General features: G+C 42.2%; 1 long non-coding RNA gene across 4 annotated transcripts; it reads left to right on the forward strand.

The window, feature by feature from the left end:
• Positions 1-956: 956 nt before the first annotated feature.
• Positions 957-13,320, forward strand: LOC146549165 (uncharacterized). Of its 4 annotated transcripts, XR_014890458.1 has the most exons (4): positions 957-1,295; positions 3,156-3,210; positions 5,625-5,884; positions 11,441-13,320. It is a non-coding gene; the product is annotated as an uncharacterized LOC146549165 (long non-coding RNA). The 4 variants fall into 4 exon arrangements; XR_014890457.1 differs by having other exon boundaries at positions 957-3,210; XR_014890456.1 differs by having other exon boundaries at positions 3,156-5,884.
• Positions 13,321-13,971: the final 651 nt, after the last annotated feature.

Below are 13,971 nucleotides of genomic sequence, written 5' to 3' on the forward strand. Positions count from 1 at the left end.
TTATTGTATCCTTTAATTAAAACATGAATGGAAGCACTTTGTTGTGTAGAGTAGAGCTAGAATCGTTATCAGCGATTCATTAAGGACTTGGTAGATGGAGTTTACACACTTGGTGTGTTCTAGACAGACCAACATGGCTGGGTTAGCTTCATTTATGCAAATGTCGAGCACGTCTAGGCTGTGCATACAGACATATTGAGATCCTATACAATTACGTTTGAGAGGATTCTCGTCTTTCACGGATTCAAAAGACTTCTGGCGTGATTATCATGGTAATTAGCCAAGCCGAAGCGCCTCTCAAGTCTGTCTACAAGTTTCAGCTGCAGACAGCATCACCTTTGAAACATTTCAACACTAAGCAACAAGGCAGGCTCAAATGATGTCCATATTCAGCCGTGCAGGAGAGTATGTTTTTGCTTCTGCTACAGGCTGCACTATTGAGAAGTAGATACAAGCTCCTGTTTAGGCCCACTGACTCAAATAATATATTAAATATAGTGGGAATATCCTCAGGATGCTGAACATAAAAATACAGGGACACACGGGGACACGGGGACTGCATTCCTTTGACTGTCAGCTGTGGTGCTGCTATAATTTATAGCAGTTATTTATAATGCTATTGCAAAGATACAGAGAGATGCTACAAGAATAAGAATCAACACATATAACACACACACACACACACACACACACACACACACACACACACACACACACACACACACACACTATAGGAATTAGAGGGATGTTTGGTTGATGGATGAGTGATGTGCCACCATGCACTTCTGCATGCGTCTGTTGGGGGGCGTGAGAGTCGCTCCTATAGGTTCGCATGATAATTACATCGTCCGTCTTGCATAATATCAAAAATCTCAGAGGGTGGGAACAGTGTTACCTCACTGATTCACAAGGGGGTGGGCCTTGGACAGCGTATATGATTTTGGACAAATGAGATGTTAAACCACTTGGAGACAACGGTGCTGGAGATGTAGCCATCCTGGCGGACAGCCCCAACTCCCCCGTGTGCCGCGGGGAGGACCGGGGCTGTGGATGTAGAGGGAAGCCGTCTGACGACATGTGAGTGGAGAGAAAAAAATAAAGAGGACCCGTAAAATTTTTAAAAATGGACGGGGCCGGTGGGACGTCACGATGCGTCGTCGCCACAAAGCTCTGTACGCCGCTCATGAACGCGCTCATTTGGCTCCCAGCATGCCGCACGTCCGGAGAGACCAGCGCTTTCCAGGAGCTCAGCTGAACCCAGTGCAGCACACCCTGCTGCACCCGTGTAGGAGAAAGTAAGAACCGTGTTTTGTGTAATAAGTGATTTGTGTGTGTGTGTGTGTGTGTGACGGCACGACTCGGGGTTAAAAAAAAAACCAGAAAGCTGCAGGAGCCGAGCAGCACTGAGGGCTTTAAGGGTACAACATGCTGATGTGTTTGTCCCCATTGTGCATGAAGTGAGGACTCGTAAGGCGCAGCAAAGCTTTGAGATTTTCTTCAAGTGAGGCTTGTTTTTGATAGATAAAAGATAAAAGATGCGCGGACGATGCGCACCATCAGCATCTGAGATAAAGGCTCCAACGATGGTACGATGGCAGCAGCGCAGACGTGTAGTTTCACTTGTGGCTGCAAACACTTTTGTTTGGCACCAGAAAGCACATGTGTGCACAAATCTGACCGCAGGAGTGAGTTTAGCGGGTTTTTCTTGACTTACGGTTGGTCACAGGTGATCTGTTTTCGATAAGTTTTCTCTCTCGTTTGTTGGTATAAAATTTTATGTTGCACGCTCGGGATTAATGGTCACTGAGATCCCCTTTTTCCTCTCCCCTCCCTCTGTTTAGCCCACCTTTGTCTAAAAGGTGACTCTTTGGTAGCAGTGGGTTGGTGTTTACTGACGCAAACGAAGCAACATTGAATTTACTTTTTGGACTATTCCGTTTTTCCGTTGATGCCGACCTTGGATCAACCATATGCTGTGTTGTTATTGTGCATAAGTTCACGTTGCGTCATTTTCAAGAGTTCACAGACTGGAGGAACATAAGTTCTCCTCTAACTGATCTAATATGTAATCATAATGTGGTAGTGAGAGCCTAACACCGGCCTGTGTTGGTGATGGTGTTGGAGTGGCCTCGGGCGCCATAGCCTTTTGCAGCCTTGTGTTGTTTGGCCTGTTTGCTGTCAGCCGATTACGCACTGGAAAGGCTAAGCAGTGAAGCAAGCATGAAAAAAGGCCAAGGTGATTACTGTACGTGAACCCAGCAGCGCTCCTGCAGGGCTTCATGTAGCCCGGGATTATACACCCCGGTGCCAGCATAGCGCTATGCCCGGAGAGCTCTTACATAAGGCCCGCTTAATCTGTGTGAGAGGGAATCAGACTTCATGTGTGTGTTTGGACTTTTTAACATCTGACTGACATTGAAATGTTACGCGCAGTTCCTCCAAAAAGATGCTCCCTCATTTGGAGCTCATTCTAGATCCTCTCTTCAATAAAAACTGTTCTGATTGCAAAAGAAACACGTGCAAAGGATCCATTTGCTGTCTTCTTCATTACTGAACCCCAGAACAGCACAATTTACATGTGCACATGTACAGCAAAGGACCAGGTGGTAGTGATGGTGGTCCTGCAACATAAGAAACAGGAACCGGCATATAGGTGTCAATATGACTCAGCAGTTAAACTGAACAGGTGAATCCAGGTGCACGATCAAGCGTTCACTGACCTCCTCCCACAGGTTACATTCACGCCGTGTCCCGGTGACGGAAGTGCATCACAAGTGAGAAGTCAGCTGATGCACAAGTGGATAAGTTGCTAATTTGAAGTGGGACCGCTGCAACACCTCAGGAGCGTTGCCGGTGCAGAGTCAGTTAAGCTGCAGGTGTGGCTGAATGACTGCGCACCACACACACACACACACACACACACACACACACACACACACACACACACACACACACACAGAGGCCCAGTTTGTAGCTGTCAGGAGCCGAGTAGGCAGATTTCCCACCCAGGGTGCTTTCCAGGGATTTTCCAACGACAGAGTGAGGAGAGGGATCCCATTCACGTGGTGGAATTGAGTTCAAAGTCAGTCCGTTATTATTACATTTGTCGTAGTTTTATTCAAATAACTGATTTTCTTTAACATTTTTTTCTGCAGAAACTCACATTTAAAAACAACAGAAAGGAACTCCAGGCTCTTCTCCAACCTCCAGGTGAATATAAATGATTCCACCATCTTCACTTCCCGATGACTCTGCAGGTGATTTAAACTGGATTGCAGTTTAAGAAAAACGTTAAAAAAAACCCGTCTGTTTATCTTCTTCACCAACACCTAAACGAAAGATCCGCAGCAGCAGCAACGCGGTGACTCTTGGAAATACCCCCCCCCCCCCCCAAAGAAACCAACAAACAACAACAACAACAACAACAAAAAAAAACAATCTTTAGGGAAGCACAAATTTTCATCATTTACAGCCTTTCATGGTCCCAGAAATCTGTTAAAGCAGAACATTTTATACAGCATCGCTGCCAAGTTACCTCTAACAGAAACTTCAGTGTAATTTCCCTTCAGGGACAGAAAACCTATTCGAATGAAACTATCTCTTTTTGCCTCTTTAAACGATGCATCAGCCCATGCGCTGCCTACATAAACAGTAAATGAATACATATAGCCGATTAAAATATTTAATTAAAATAATTTTTAAAAAGTTAATTATTGTCCAGCTGTTTAAAATCATAAACCATGTGTGGATATCTTTAATTAACACCTAACATAGAAATCTAAACAATACACTTGAAATGAAAATATTAACATTTTAAAATAGAGTTATTTATCAAAAAAAATAAAAATAAATTTTTTTTTTCCTCTCTGTCAGGTGACAGGTAAATGATTTTGTCACAGGCGTTACTACAGACAGAAATCCGACATACACACAGTGCAGCTAACAAGGAAGTGGAATATTACGATTATTCAGACACACACACACACACACACACACACACACACACACACACACACACACACACACACACACAGCAGATGGGGGAGAAAATGAATCACAATCACAAAACCACGCTGTTTAGGTGTGAGAACCTCGAAGTGATGTTAACACGTCACGGCCTCCACACTATGATCTCCACCAGTGGATGCCCCTGGAAAAATAAAAAAAATCCCCCCCAAAACCCCCAAACTTCTCTTCATTTACCGGAAATCTCTTGGAGCAGGGGCAAAATAAAACGTAAAGCATGTTTATTTTTATTTTAATAAAAAAACCCGGCAAACAAACACCCTGTTTGCTCTGCTCTTTGTGTGTTTTGCGGACACTGATGTGAGGACGGGAGCTGTGGCCTATTTTCACGATGTTGCATCAAAGAACATCTTCCCCATAATAGCGTGTCTGAGTGTGTACGCGCGCGTGTGTTAATTAGGCATCACACCTCGCTGCTAACGCATTAATTGAAAGCCAGCGATGCCTGTGACGTCATCCTCGCTTTCTCGCTAAAAGCCAATAAAAAAAACCCCACACACAACAAAGACTTCATGAAAAAATATTGAAAACCTTTTTTTCTTTTTTTAATTTACAGTGTAACGTTAAAAAGAGATGCGATGTTATGCATTTGGATAATTATGTGACTATTCTGTTATTTCACAAAATGATCTAGAAATATAGGAATGAGTAATTATTAAAATGATGACAGCAAAACTCCATAAATAAATAAATCAGTGGAGGATGTCACACACAGGCTGTATCTTCTATTATTTTAAATAATAAAAAAGTGGAGTCTGATGTTAATGGTTCTAAATAATAATTAAATAAAAACCACACATTCAACAGTGCCTTTAGATTTTTTTTTTCCCTTATATTTTTTAAGCCTTTAACCTTCTTGTAAAGCTTTTGTTTGTTTGTTCTATAGCTGGTAGATTGTAGATATTTACATAAAACTGAAGTGATTTTTCACTTCTTTTAAACAAAAGTCACCAGGAAATATTTTAAGGCTGTGGAAGTTTGCATTAGTAATATTTTAGTAATGTTCAGCCACAGTTTTCGATTTTAACACCAGCTTGAAAATGCTTTCTTTCACAATAATGAATACCAATTTAAGGATTACAATAATTCCATGTAAGACTTTACACACCTTTGTGTTTACCTGCTGTAACACAAACAAATATGCTTATTTTTCTCTGGATTTCCCTTTAGGACCCTATGAAAGATATTTGTGTGTATGACTCACCTCAGGGGTATTTTTACATCCTGCTTCCGTCCCCCTCGTAAAGACTTTTACTGTTGTTGTCTTTAGCTCACTGGATGGCCGGCTGTAACGCTTTGTGTTGAATTCCTCAAAGAATACGCTCACATTTCAGTCATATAAAAAACACTTAATAGCTCGGAAAATGTGCTTTCCCAGCAGAATCCCCTGTGAATCTTTAGTCATGCTTTGTTTTTCATATCGTTTTACTGAGGTGTTTTTAACACCATGTGATCAATTAACACTCCAGATATATGACTATTATTATCATTATTTCCACCTCTGGAATGCGTGCGGTGCAGCAGGCGGAGGAAATTAGCTTTGTCTTGCTGAATTAGCTCTTTAATGCATTTTCCCCTGTCGCTGTTTGTCCTCACAGGTGTATCAGAGGTTGTGTGTGTGTGTGTCTGAGCGTTGCTGGAGGAGAGCGGTGTACGCAGGCCTGAGGGGTTGTCTGTTATCTTTGGTTATCTAGCTGTATGAGTGACGTACATTCTTCATAAAGCTAGATAACCGAAAGTAACAAGAATCCCATTACACGCCTGCACAGGAAAAAGGAAACAACAGAAATGAGACATAAAGAAGCAGCACGGGAGGACGGGAGGTGGACAAAAGATCCTGCTAAGCGATGACGTGAAGGTATGATGCTGTGTTACATAAGGGCTAACGAGAAGGGGGGGTGAGGGGGGTGTTGTGTCTCATGGAGGATCTGGAGGCAAAAAAGACAATAAGTGTTTGATTTGCACAAAATGCCTGAGATCTGCTTGTTGTCAATACAAACCATTGCAATAGTACAGTGGTGGGTGTAGCCTGTGCTGCTGCATTTGTTCTCGTGCTGGTTGGTGAGTGAGTGCGTGGATATTCTCGTTCTGTAGCTCCGACTGACATTCAGGAGTGAGTGCAACATTTAGGTTTCTCTTGTCCTTGCCAAATGTGAACTTGAATTCACAGTGAACTGTAAAATGACTCATTAGCCCCAAAATTGGCAAAACGATCTTACAGATTTACATCCATAACGAACTTTTCCTCTAGGAAAGTAAAAGATCTTAATTGGTGTTCCTCAATTTTAGGAAGTCCAAAGCGATTGAGATCAATTTAAATGTATTCAGAGTCTCTGCAAGAAATTGTTTTGCAAACTCTTTCCAAACAGCTGATGCTGACGCTTCAGGACAAGCCACTTTCCAGGGTTAGTTTCACCTTTTCAGATAGCTTCATTATCTCAAATCTTTTTGTGGCCAATCCCAAACTGCTAATTACGGGTCCGCAGTAATATAGCAGCATTTTTGTCTTCTTTTCTCCACTCGATCAGAAGTCAGATCCAGTCGAGTTTCTTGTGAAATCAAGTTTCTTTGCCAGGTGCTTTAAGGGTTTTTGGCTGTGAGAATAAACTCAGCAATTTAGCTCAATAATCTAGTTATTTAAAAAAATAAGCACATTTTAGACCATAAGTCTTTTTAAAAACCCTAAAACAAAAACAATTGTTCAGTTAGGGTAGCTGAGTTTGCTCAGCTGTACCAGATAATCTGCACAAATGTGGTGTTTCTGTCGCAGTGGTCATAGTAGAGGTGTTTGATTCACACACCTGCCAGGCTGGGTTAGATCCCTGCAGCACCAGCTGCATGTGACACCCTGGGAGGAGAACATGTTGGTATCTCCCAATCACCCTCCCATAATGGCCTTTTTCATTTATTCAGCGTGTATTTTTTGAACATGAATACAGAAACTAATCTCCAGCCGAGAGATTCAGACTCATCAGTGTTTGGCTTCATTTCTCTTTTTTAATAGTTTGGATGATTCATTTCATAAAGGCTGATAATGTAATTGCAGCCCTTCTGGGGTTTTAGAGAGCTCGTCCTATAGAGGCAGCGGCTGTGGCGAGAGAGGTGAAACAAAACAAAGACCACCTTGAGAGGCAATTAGCGGCACTTTGCCATCATTTGGATCATTTCCACTCCAGTTGATGCCACTCTGCAGCTGATCTTCTGCTAAAGGAAAGAAATGGTCACAAACAAGGCAGCAGTGAGGGGCAGTGAGGAAAGATGATGTGTGTGTATGTGTGCGCATGCCTCATCCCACCTTTGGTGTAACTCTGTCGAAATACTTAATAGAAATCTTTAAAGCCACATGTACAGCATCTCCTCTCAAACCTCTTACGCTCCATCGCGACTTCATTAATGTAACAAAGCACAAAGCATGTTTATCTGGGCCTCGTCAGCAGTCATGAGGCTGCTGGGGAAGATCCTCTTTACTGAGCCGATCCTGAAATGTACGAGTTCGTTGGCATCTGCACACGGAAAACCGACTTTTATCCAGCTTTGGGTATCTGTGGCCTAATGAAGCAGCTTATATTGTCTATTTTTGGTTGACCGCACTGTACTTTCTCCACTTTCACCACCACGCTCCGTCTTACTTTTGTAACCCCCCCACCCAAAAACAGCACCCCTCCACTCCCCCCCCCTCATTTAATTTTATTCTTTGTGGTTTTTCCCAGCTTCGATTCTCAGATGGTTGGTTCTGATTTGTATGCATTTGCATAATGAATGTCATTTGCATGCTCAGGGGCAGACCATACCATGAGAACGGCTGTGTTGTTTGTGTGTGTGTGTGTGTGTGTGTGTTCATGCATGGGCACATGTGTGCTGTGTATATTAAGCACATGTAAATGACACGTTTTTTTTCTTTTCTTTAACGAGCAGACCAACACAGGGTGTTGTGTTTGGCGTCCACACTGTACAAACACTTTATTCTTCCTCTGTGATGTGAGTGTGCGTCTTTGTGCGTCCATGTGTGGCAGAATTGCTCCTCTATGTGCGGTGCGTGTAGGGCAGCTATCTGCCGATCATGCCTCTTTCTCCCTCCCTACCTCTCTTGGTAACCGTTCAGCAATGCACCGACTACAAGAGTGAAAATAAGAGACTCCCTCTTCAATCCCATAATCCTCCTCTTCTCCGACCCCTCCCGTGCCAGTTTGTCCTCCTCTTCCACACGGCAAGTCACAGTCCTGCCACCATCTTAGGTGTTAAGACTGGCACAAAATGGCAGCTGAGCGGTGAACAGCCAGCGCTGCACCTTCCCCCCACTTCATGTTGGTCCCGATCGTTTCCGCGCCATTGGTCGCCTCAAGACAGTGTTAATTACTGCCAGTGTGTTAATTGTAGAGATCGCCCCAAGAGACATGCAGGAAGGGATGAGATAGGAGGAAAGCGCGCTGCCCGTGGCTTTTGAGTGTCGACAAGATGGCATTTTTAGGGGCAGCTGCGGTTCCCGCGTCGCTTTTTCGCTGTGCCCGTCGTCACGCTGCAGACCGACCATTTTGCGGAAAACTCTTAGGATTGCTTTGCTTCGGCAACATTAAATTATACCAGCGCCTTTTTTTTTGTGATTACAAAGAGTTATCATTTGCACCAGTGGTGGTATTTCTGCATGTGGAACATCCACGTGGTTTTTGTGCCGCGTGCACGTGCAGACAGCTTCATTTGATGATGTGAAGAAGAAGAAAAAAAACCAAAAAACACCTACATGCTCCCTCACACCCTCGAGGAGCCATAATTAGCAACACAGCATTCTTCATAAATCTCACACTTAACAGTTTTCACACATGTGCAGCACGTTTCCTATTTGGCTCGCAGACGAAAGCACGCTCCTTGTGGAAATTAAGACCTCAAACCCTTAAACGACACGTCACGTCGCAATTTGTCCGGATTTGATGAAAGGTCATGCTGTCTTTTCTGGCTTCACGAAGATGCATTATGATGCCAACCATTGGGTTTTGACAGGATCTGAGAAATATCTCAACCTTCAGACAAGCAGTTAACCCCTGTGGTGTGAAAGCCTGACAAAGAAATGGTGTTGCTGCACCGATTTTTTGAAGAAACATGCAAATTAACCTAAATAACGGACATAAATAACCCAAAATATCACCTCTGTTTTGTTCATTTGTTGCTCGCAAATGAAGCTCTCAGATTACGTTCATATTAGCTCCTCTGGCTTGTTATTTATTTTTAGCATTACGAGCATACAATCCATGAGCTGGTGTGTAGCCACATGAATTATCTGACAATTTAATTAACTTACACTGATTTCTAAAAAGGAAGGGAGCTCTAGCATTTGAGATTTTATTAAAAAACACACTTAATTACCTCGAATTTGCATCAAAATGTGGTGCTTTTCAGTAAGATTATGCAATGTTAGTCTTATGTTTTACTTTTTTGGGGGGTTTGCAAGTATGCTTTGATCACCAGTATTTGCGTCTAAAGAGGTCACATACTGAAGTGTGAACATGTGAACAATCCCTTAATTTGGAGTCAAGAGGAGTTCACAGGACAGTGTAAATTCATTCAAATAGTTTAACAGGAATTTAAATCATTGCCTCCCATGTGGTTTTTCTACCTGATCACTGAGCCCACAACTCTAAAGCTAAAGCTGGCAGGAAAGAATAAAGCTCCTATATGTTGAAAACTGTAGTGGGTGAGAAAAAAAATCAGAGGAGGGGGGAGTGAAGTCGGATTGGGTGTGGGGGGGCAGACAGACAGGGAGAGGGGAGCCTGCGACAGTGAGATCTCAATAGTGAGAGGCCTTCTTTGTGTTTCTATGTAAGGTTTATTTTGGGGGGCGCAGGGGGCACGAAGAAAGGAGGGGAAGAGAAGAGGGTGGGGATCCTATCCTGGGCTCTCAGACAAGCGACACATTGTCCTCCCCAATGTGTGGCGGCACTTGTGGCGTAACGCCATTATTTAGGCCAGTGGAGGGAACGGGGGTCTGGAGACCAGCTTAACCAAAACGCCAATTAGAGCCGGATCGTCCTGATTAATGGACGAGGGAGATTGGTAAACAATGCCGGCCATTGTTACCGTAACCCCCCTCCTACAAACCCATACCCTTTTGGTTTCTTTCACACAGCAAACCTTCCATCCCCATTGCCTCTGACACACACACACACATATATACTGCGCCTGCCATGCCAGCGCTCAAAGGGCCATTAGCATGCTGTTCTTGTTTGTTTGTTTGTTTCAGCCTCAATGTAAAGTTTGGCTTGATCATCACATCATACACAAGTATTAACCTTCCCGTGCATTTGTTTAGATGCCGCTATCCAATAAGATGAAGAAGGGTCACCAAAGTTAACGATTAAATGACTGCAGATGTGATTTTTTTTTAACATAAACTGAAAAAAAAATTAAACATACAGATCAAATGTTACTAAAAACATCACCACTGCATCACTAAAATCGCATGTTGGCTATACACTAAGTGCTGGAAACGAGGCTGCTCTCTTCAAAAGCGGCGCTGGGCTCATATGTTAATCACACACAACGCGATGCTCGGCTCTGCATTTCAATACGTCCTACTTTATTGTTTTTTTTTTAAGCATATGCACTGAATAATTAGCCACCACATACTCCAATCAGGGGCATGCCAATGTGGGGTTGCCATGACGACCTCATCAGTCCCCCCCCCACCCCCCATATACACACACACTCCACCACTACCCCCATCATTCTCCACCTTCTCAAGCCACCACCACTCCTCCTCCTCTCTGGCTACAAACAGGACAGAGAAAAATAAAGCGTGGGAAAAAAAACACTTTGTTGGGTGAAACAAAAATGGTGGGATGATGGAGGAAAGGAAAGGAAAGGAGATGTTGTGTTCATGATTGGAACAGCAGCTTGTGTTTAGCTTGATTGTTTTGCAGTTTGGGTGTTTTGGGGGTTGCAGGGAATTTTTCTTGTCTGTCAGGGGTTGATTGTGTGTGTGTGTGTTCCTTCTGCTATCATTGTACCATCTATGAGCAGCATGATTGGGAGCTTACAGTATAGCGTAGAAGGCAATACAGTAACGCTGAGCTCTGTGATAATTAATGTCAGGCTTAGCTCAGAGCCCTACAAATGCTCGAGTCTCTGCACATGATCTGATCCTGAAAATCTGCCTTCAGCTCCTCCAGATCAACAACATCTCCAGCATCACAAAATGTGTAGAAAAATGGATATATACCCTTGCAGGAAACCAAACTGTATATGCAGTAAACTAGAACACAGTTAAATCTGAGCAATTGGTGGTAAAAATATTCAGTTTCTCCTGTTATAACAACAGAAACTTATGAACACCTATATATATATATATTTTTGTCTTTACGTATACTGATGTGTACATCATTACTGGGCTATTTCTAACGTCCTCTCCATCTCTTCTTTTAAGGCTTCAAATCTGCCTCGCGTTGGGAGACACCGACTAAAAGACTCTGAGTCAGTGATGACGCCCGTTTCACACAGGACTACAACATCATCAACCACCGTTGTTAACCGTTGTTAGAAAGCAAACACAGTAACAACTTCTGTCAGTGGACAACCTGACAGTGGACGGTTAAAACTGCCTGGACTTGTTAAAGGACGCAGAGGTCCCTGTGCGCCCGAGAACGTCGTTATCAGTCTGACGACAGAGAGAAACAAGAAGACAGATGACTCTGAATGAAGTAAACAAACAGACTCTTGAATACTGTGAAGCAGAAACTCAGATTGAAGGATGCTACAGTGGACTGTGTGTGTGTGTGTGTGTGTGTGTGTGTGTGTGTGTGTGTGTGTGTGTGTTTAGAGGGGCTCTGCGCATCTGTTCAGGAAACATCTGCACTAGATTTTAATGTAGGTCACAGCTTAGATTATTCCCTCACACACACACACAAACACACCAAAATAAATCCATCGCCTCATCACTGAGATTTATGTACATTTCTGGAAATTAGAGAAAAAGGAAAAATACAAACAAAAACCAGTAAATATGAAATAGTATAATTATTAGTAGTAATGCTAGCAATTTATCCCTCTTTAGATGAGGATTTTAATATTTGAATAGAATTGACATTTCTTTCTTCTCATTATTTTCTTATTTTTTTAACCTTAAAATAAATTTGTCTCATGTAAAACTTTGTTTCAATCAAACTGTCGACAATCAGTTTGGCTGGATTACTTGAAACAAGCTAAATTTGATATTTAAGTGCAATGACAAATGTTTTTAATTTTACCTGCGCTGCAAGCATCAAGTAAGTTCTTTGACATTTATGTCCATCAACATTACGTCTAATAAGTAAGTACGTAATGTTTATTTAAAAAGCGCAGATATGTGGGTACGAAGCGTTGAACACAAATTATAGTAAAATAAACAACAGTCACAACAACAGTGTGCAACGCATTTTTAACAGTATCATTTGGTGAGTGTATGTGAGTGTTTTTTATGCTTCTGTTTATGGCAGGGTTTCTCAAAAATGTTTAAAACACTAAATAATTTGGATTAAAGCTCTGGTTCACTGTACACTTCTTATGTGTTAGCATAAAAAAAGAGGTTTTTTAAAATGTACAAAAAGGTACTGTGGGGTTGGCGCTACCTCAGTAATCTATTATTAATCTTTAAATTGCACTCTGATTGTGATGCACACTTTAAAAATCAAGGTAGTTATTATCACAGCAGGAGGTATTTTGTCCAATCAAAACGACTTAATGTTTACTTTTTATCTATGCAAAAGAAAGCGAGTAGGAGGCGTTAGATTTGCATTATTTGTGGAAGTGTTGTGCACACGAGTACTGATGCTATATTTGCACAATAGCACATAATGTACACGTTTAGTTTGAGTGAGATGAGCGCTATATGAGCACAGGTGCAATGTGTGTTGCCGGATGTTGCTGAAAAGCATTTTTTTGTTCTTTTTGTCAGTCGGGGTAGAAACAATTAGTGGGAGATGTGTGGCGTTCGGTAATTGCACTGTCAGTCTCAAGACACTGAAATCTGCATTTGTTCCACATTTCATTTGAGTCAAATCAGCTTTTATGACAATCTGATACGACTGCTCGACTGCACTGGATTCTGTTTTGTTTTAATGTGGAGAATTTGAGTGAATTTGTGCAATATGCTGTGTGGATGCAGCAAAAAACTGTATTAGGAGTAATGTGGACAACTGTAACATTATGCACTATAAACTACTGTCTCAGGAGTTTTGGAAGCTTCTTTTGCACTTGATCTACTTTGTACTATGCAACTGTTTCTAAATATAATCAATAAAAGTATTCATGTTTACAGTGAGACAAAAATGTGGACTATATGTGGATTTTCTTTAGCTACGTTGCAATTAATGTGTGCTAGAATGTAGAGATGGACCGATCCGATATTACGTATCGGTCCGATACTGACCTAAATTACTGGATCGGATATCGGAGAGAAATAAAAAATGTAATCCAATCCATTAAATATCAAAAAAGCACCTCACAAAACTTGCGACATGGCACGTCGGAGCAGTATGCATCACGTGATAGAGCGGCTGTGGCGTGCGAGACCTGTCGGTGGTCTGGTTGAGTATTTCATCTCCGAGAAAGTTATCCCAGAGAGAAGTAAAGCAAGTGTGTAAGTTCATCTCTGAATGTTTGTAAAGCATTCCAGCGTTAAGCTTAACAACTGATATATGGAGCGACTGCCTCTTCTCTCTCCCTCCCTCTCCTGCTGCTACTTTAATCGTGAAACTGATTAATGATCAGCTGATCGGCTTTTCTGTCGTCTCTGACCGTCTCTCTTGCTTGTTTTTGACCCACTTCGTGCCAGAAAGAGGAAACCAGCGGCTGAACAACAGCAGGACGTTTAAGCTTGATCAGCTGTTGTTAGAATTTATTTAATATTAGTTTCTACTCGAGGATCTTTTTCTACGTAGCTGACAGCTGGTAACTGTGCAGGGGCGGATCTAGCAAAGT

The sequence above is a fragment of the Mchenga conophoros genome, linkage group LG22 (assembly GCF_057382185.1).
Source record: "Mchenga conophoros isolate Kocher_MC1m ecotype Shallow Benthic linkage group LG22, M_conophoros_male_GT1.1, whole genome shotgun sequence".
Classification (NCBI taxonomy): domain Eukaryota; kingdom Metazoa; phylum Chordata; class Actinopteri; order Cichliformes; family Cichlidae; genus Mchenga; species Mchenga conophoros.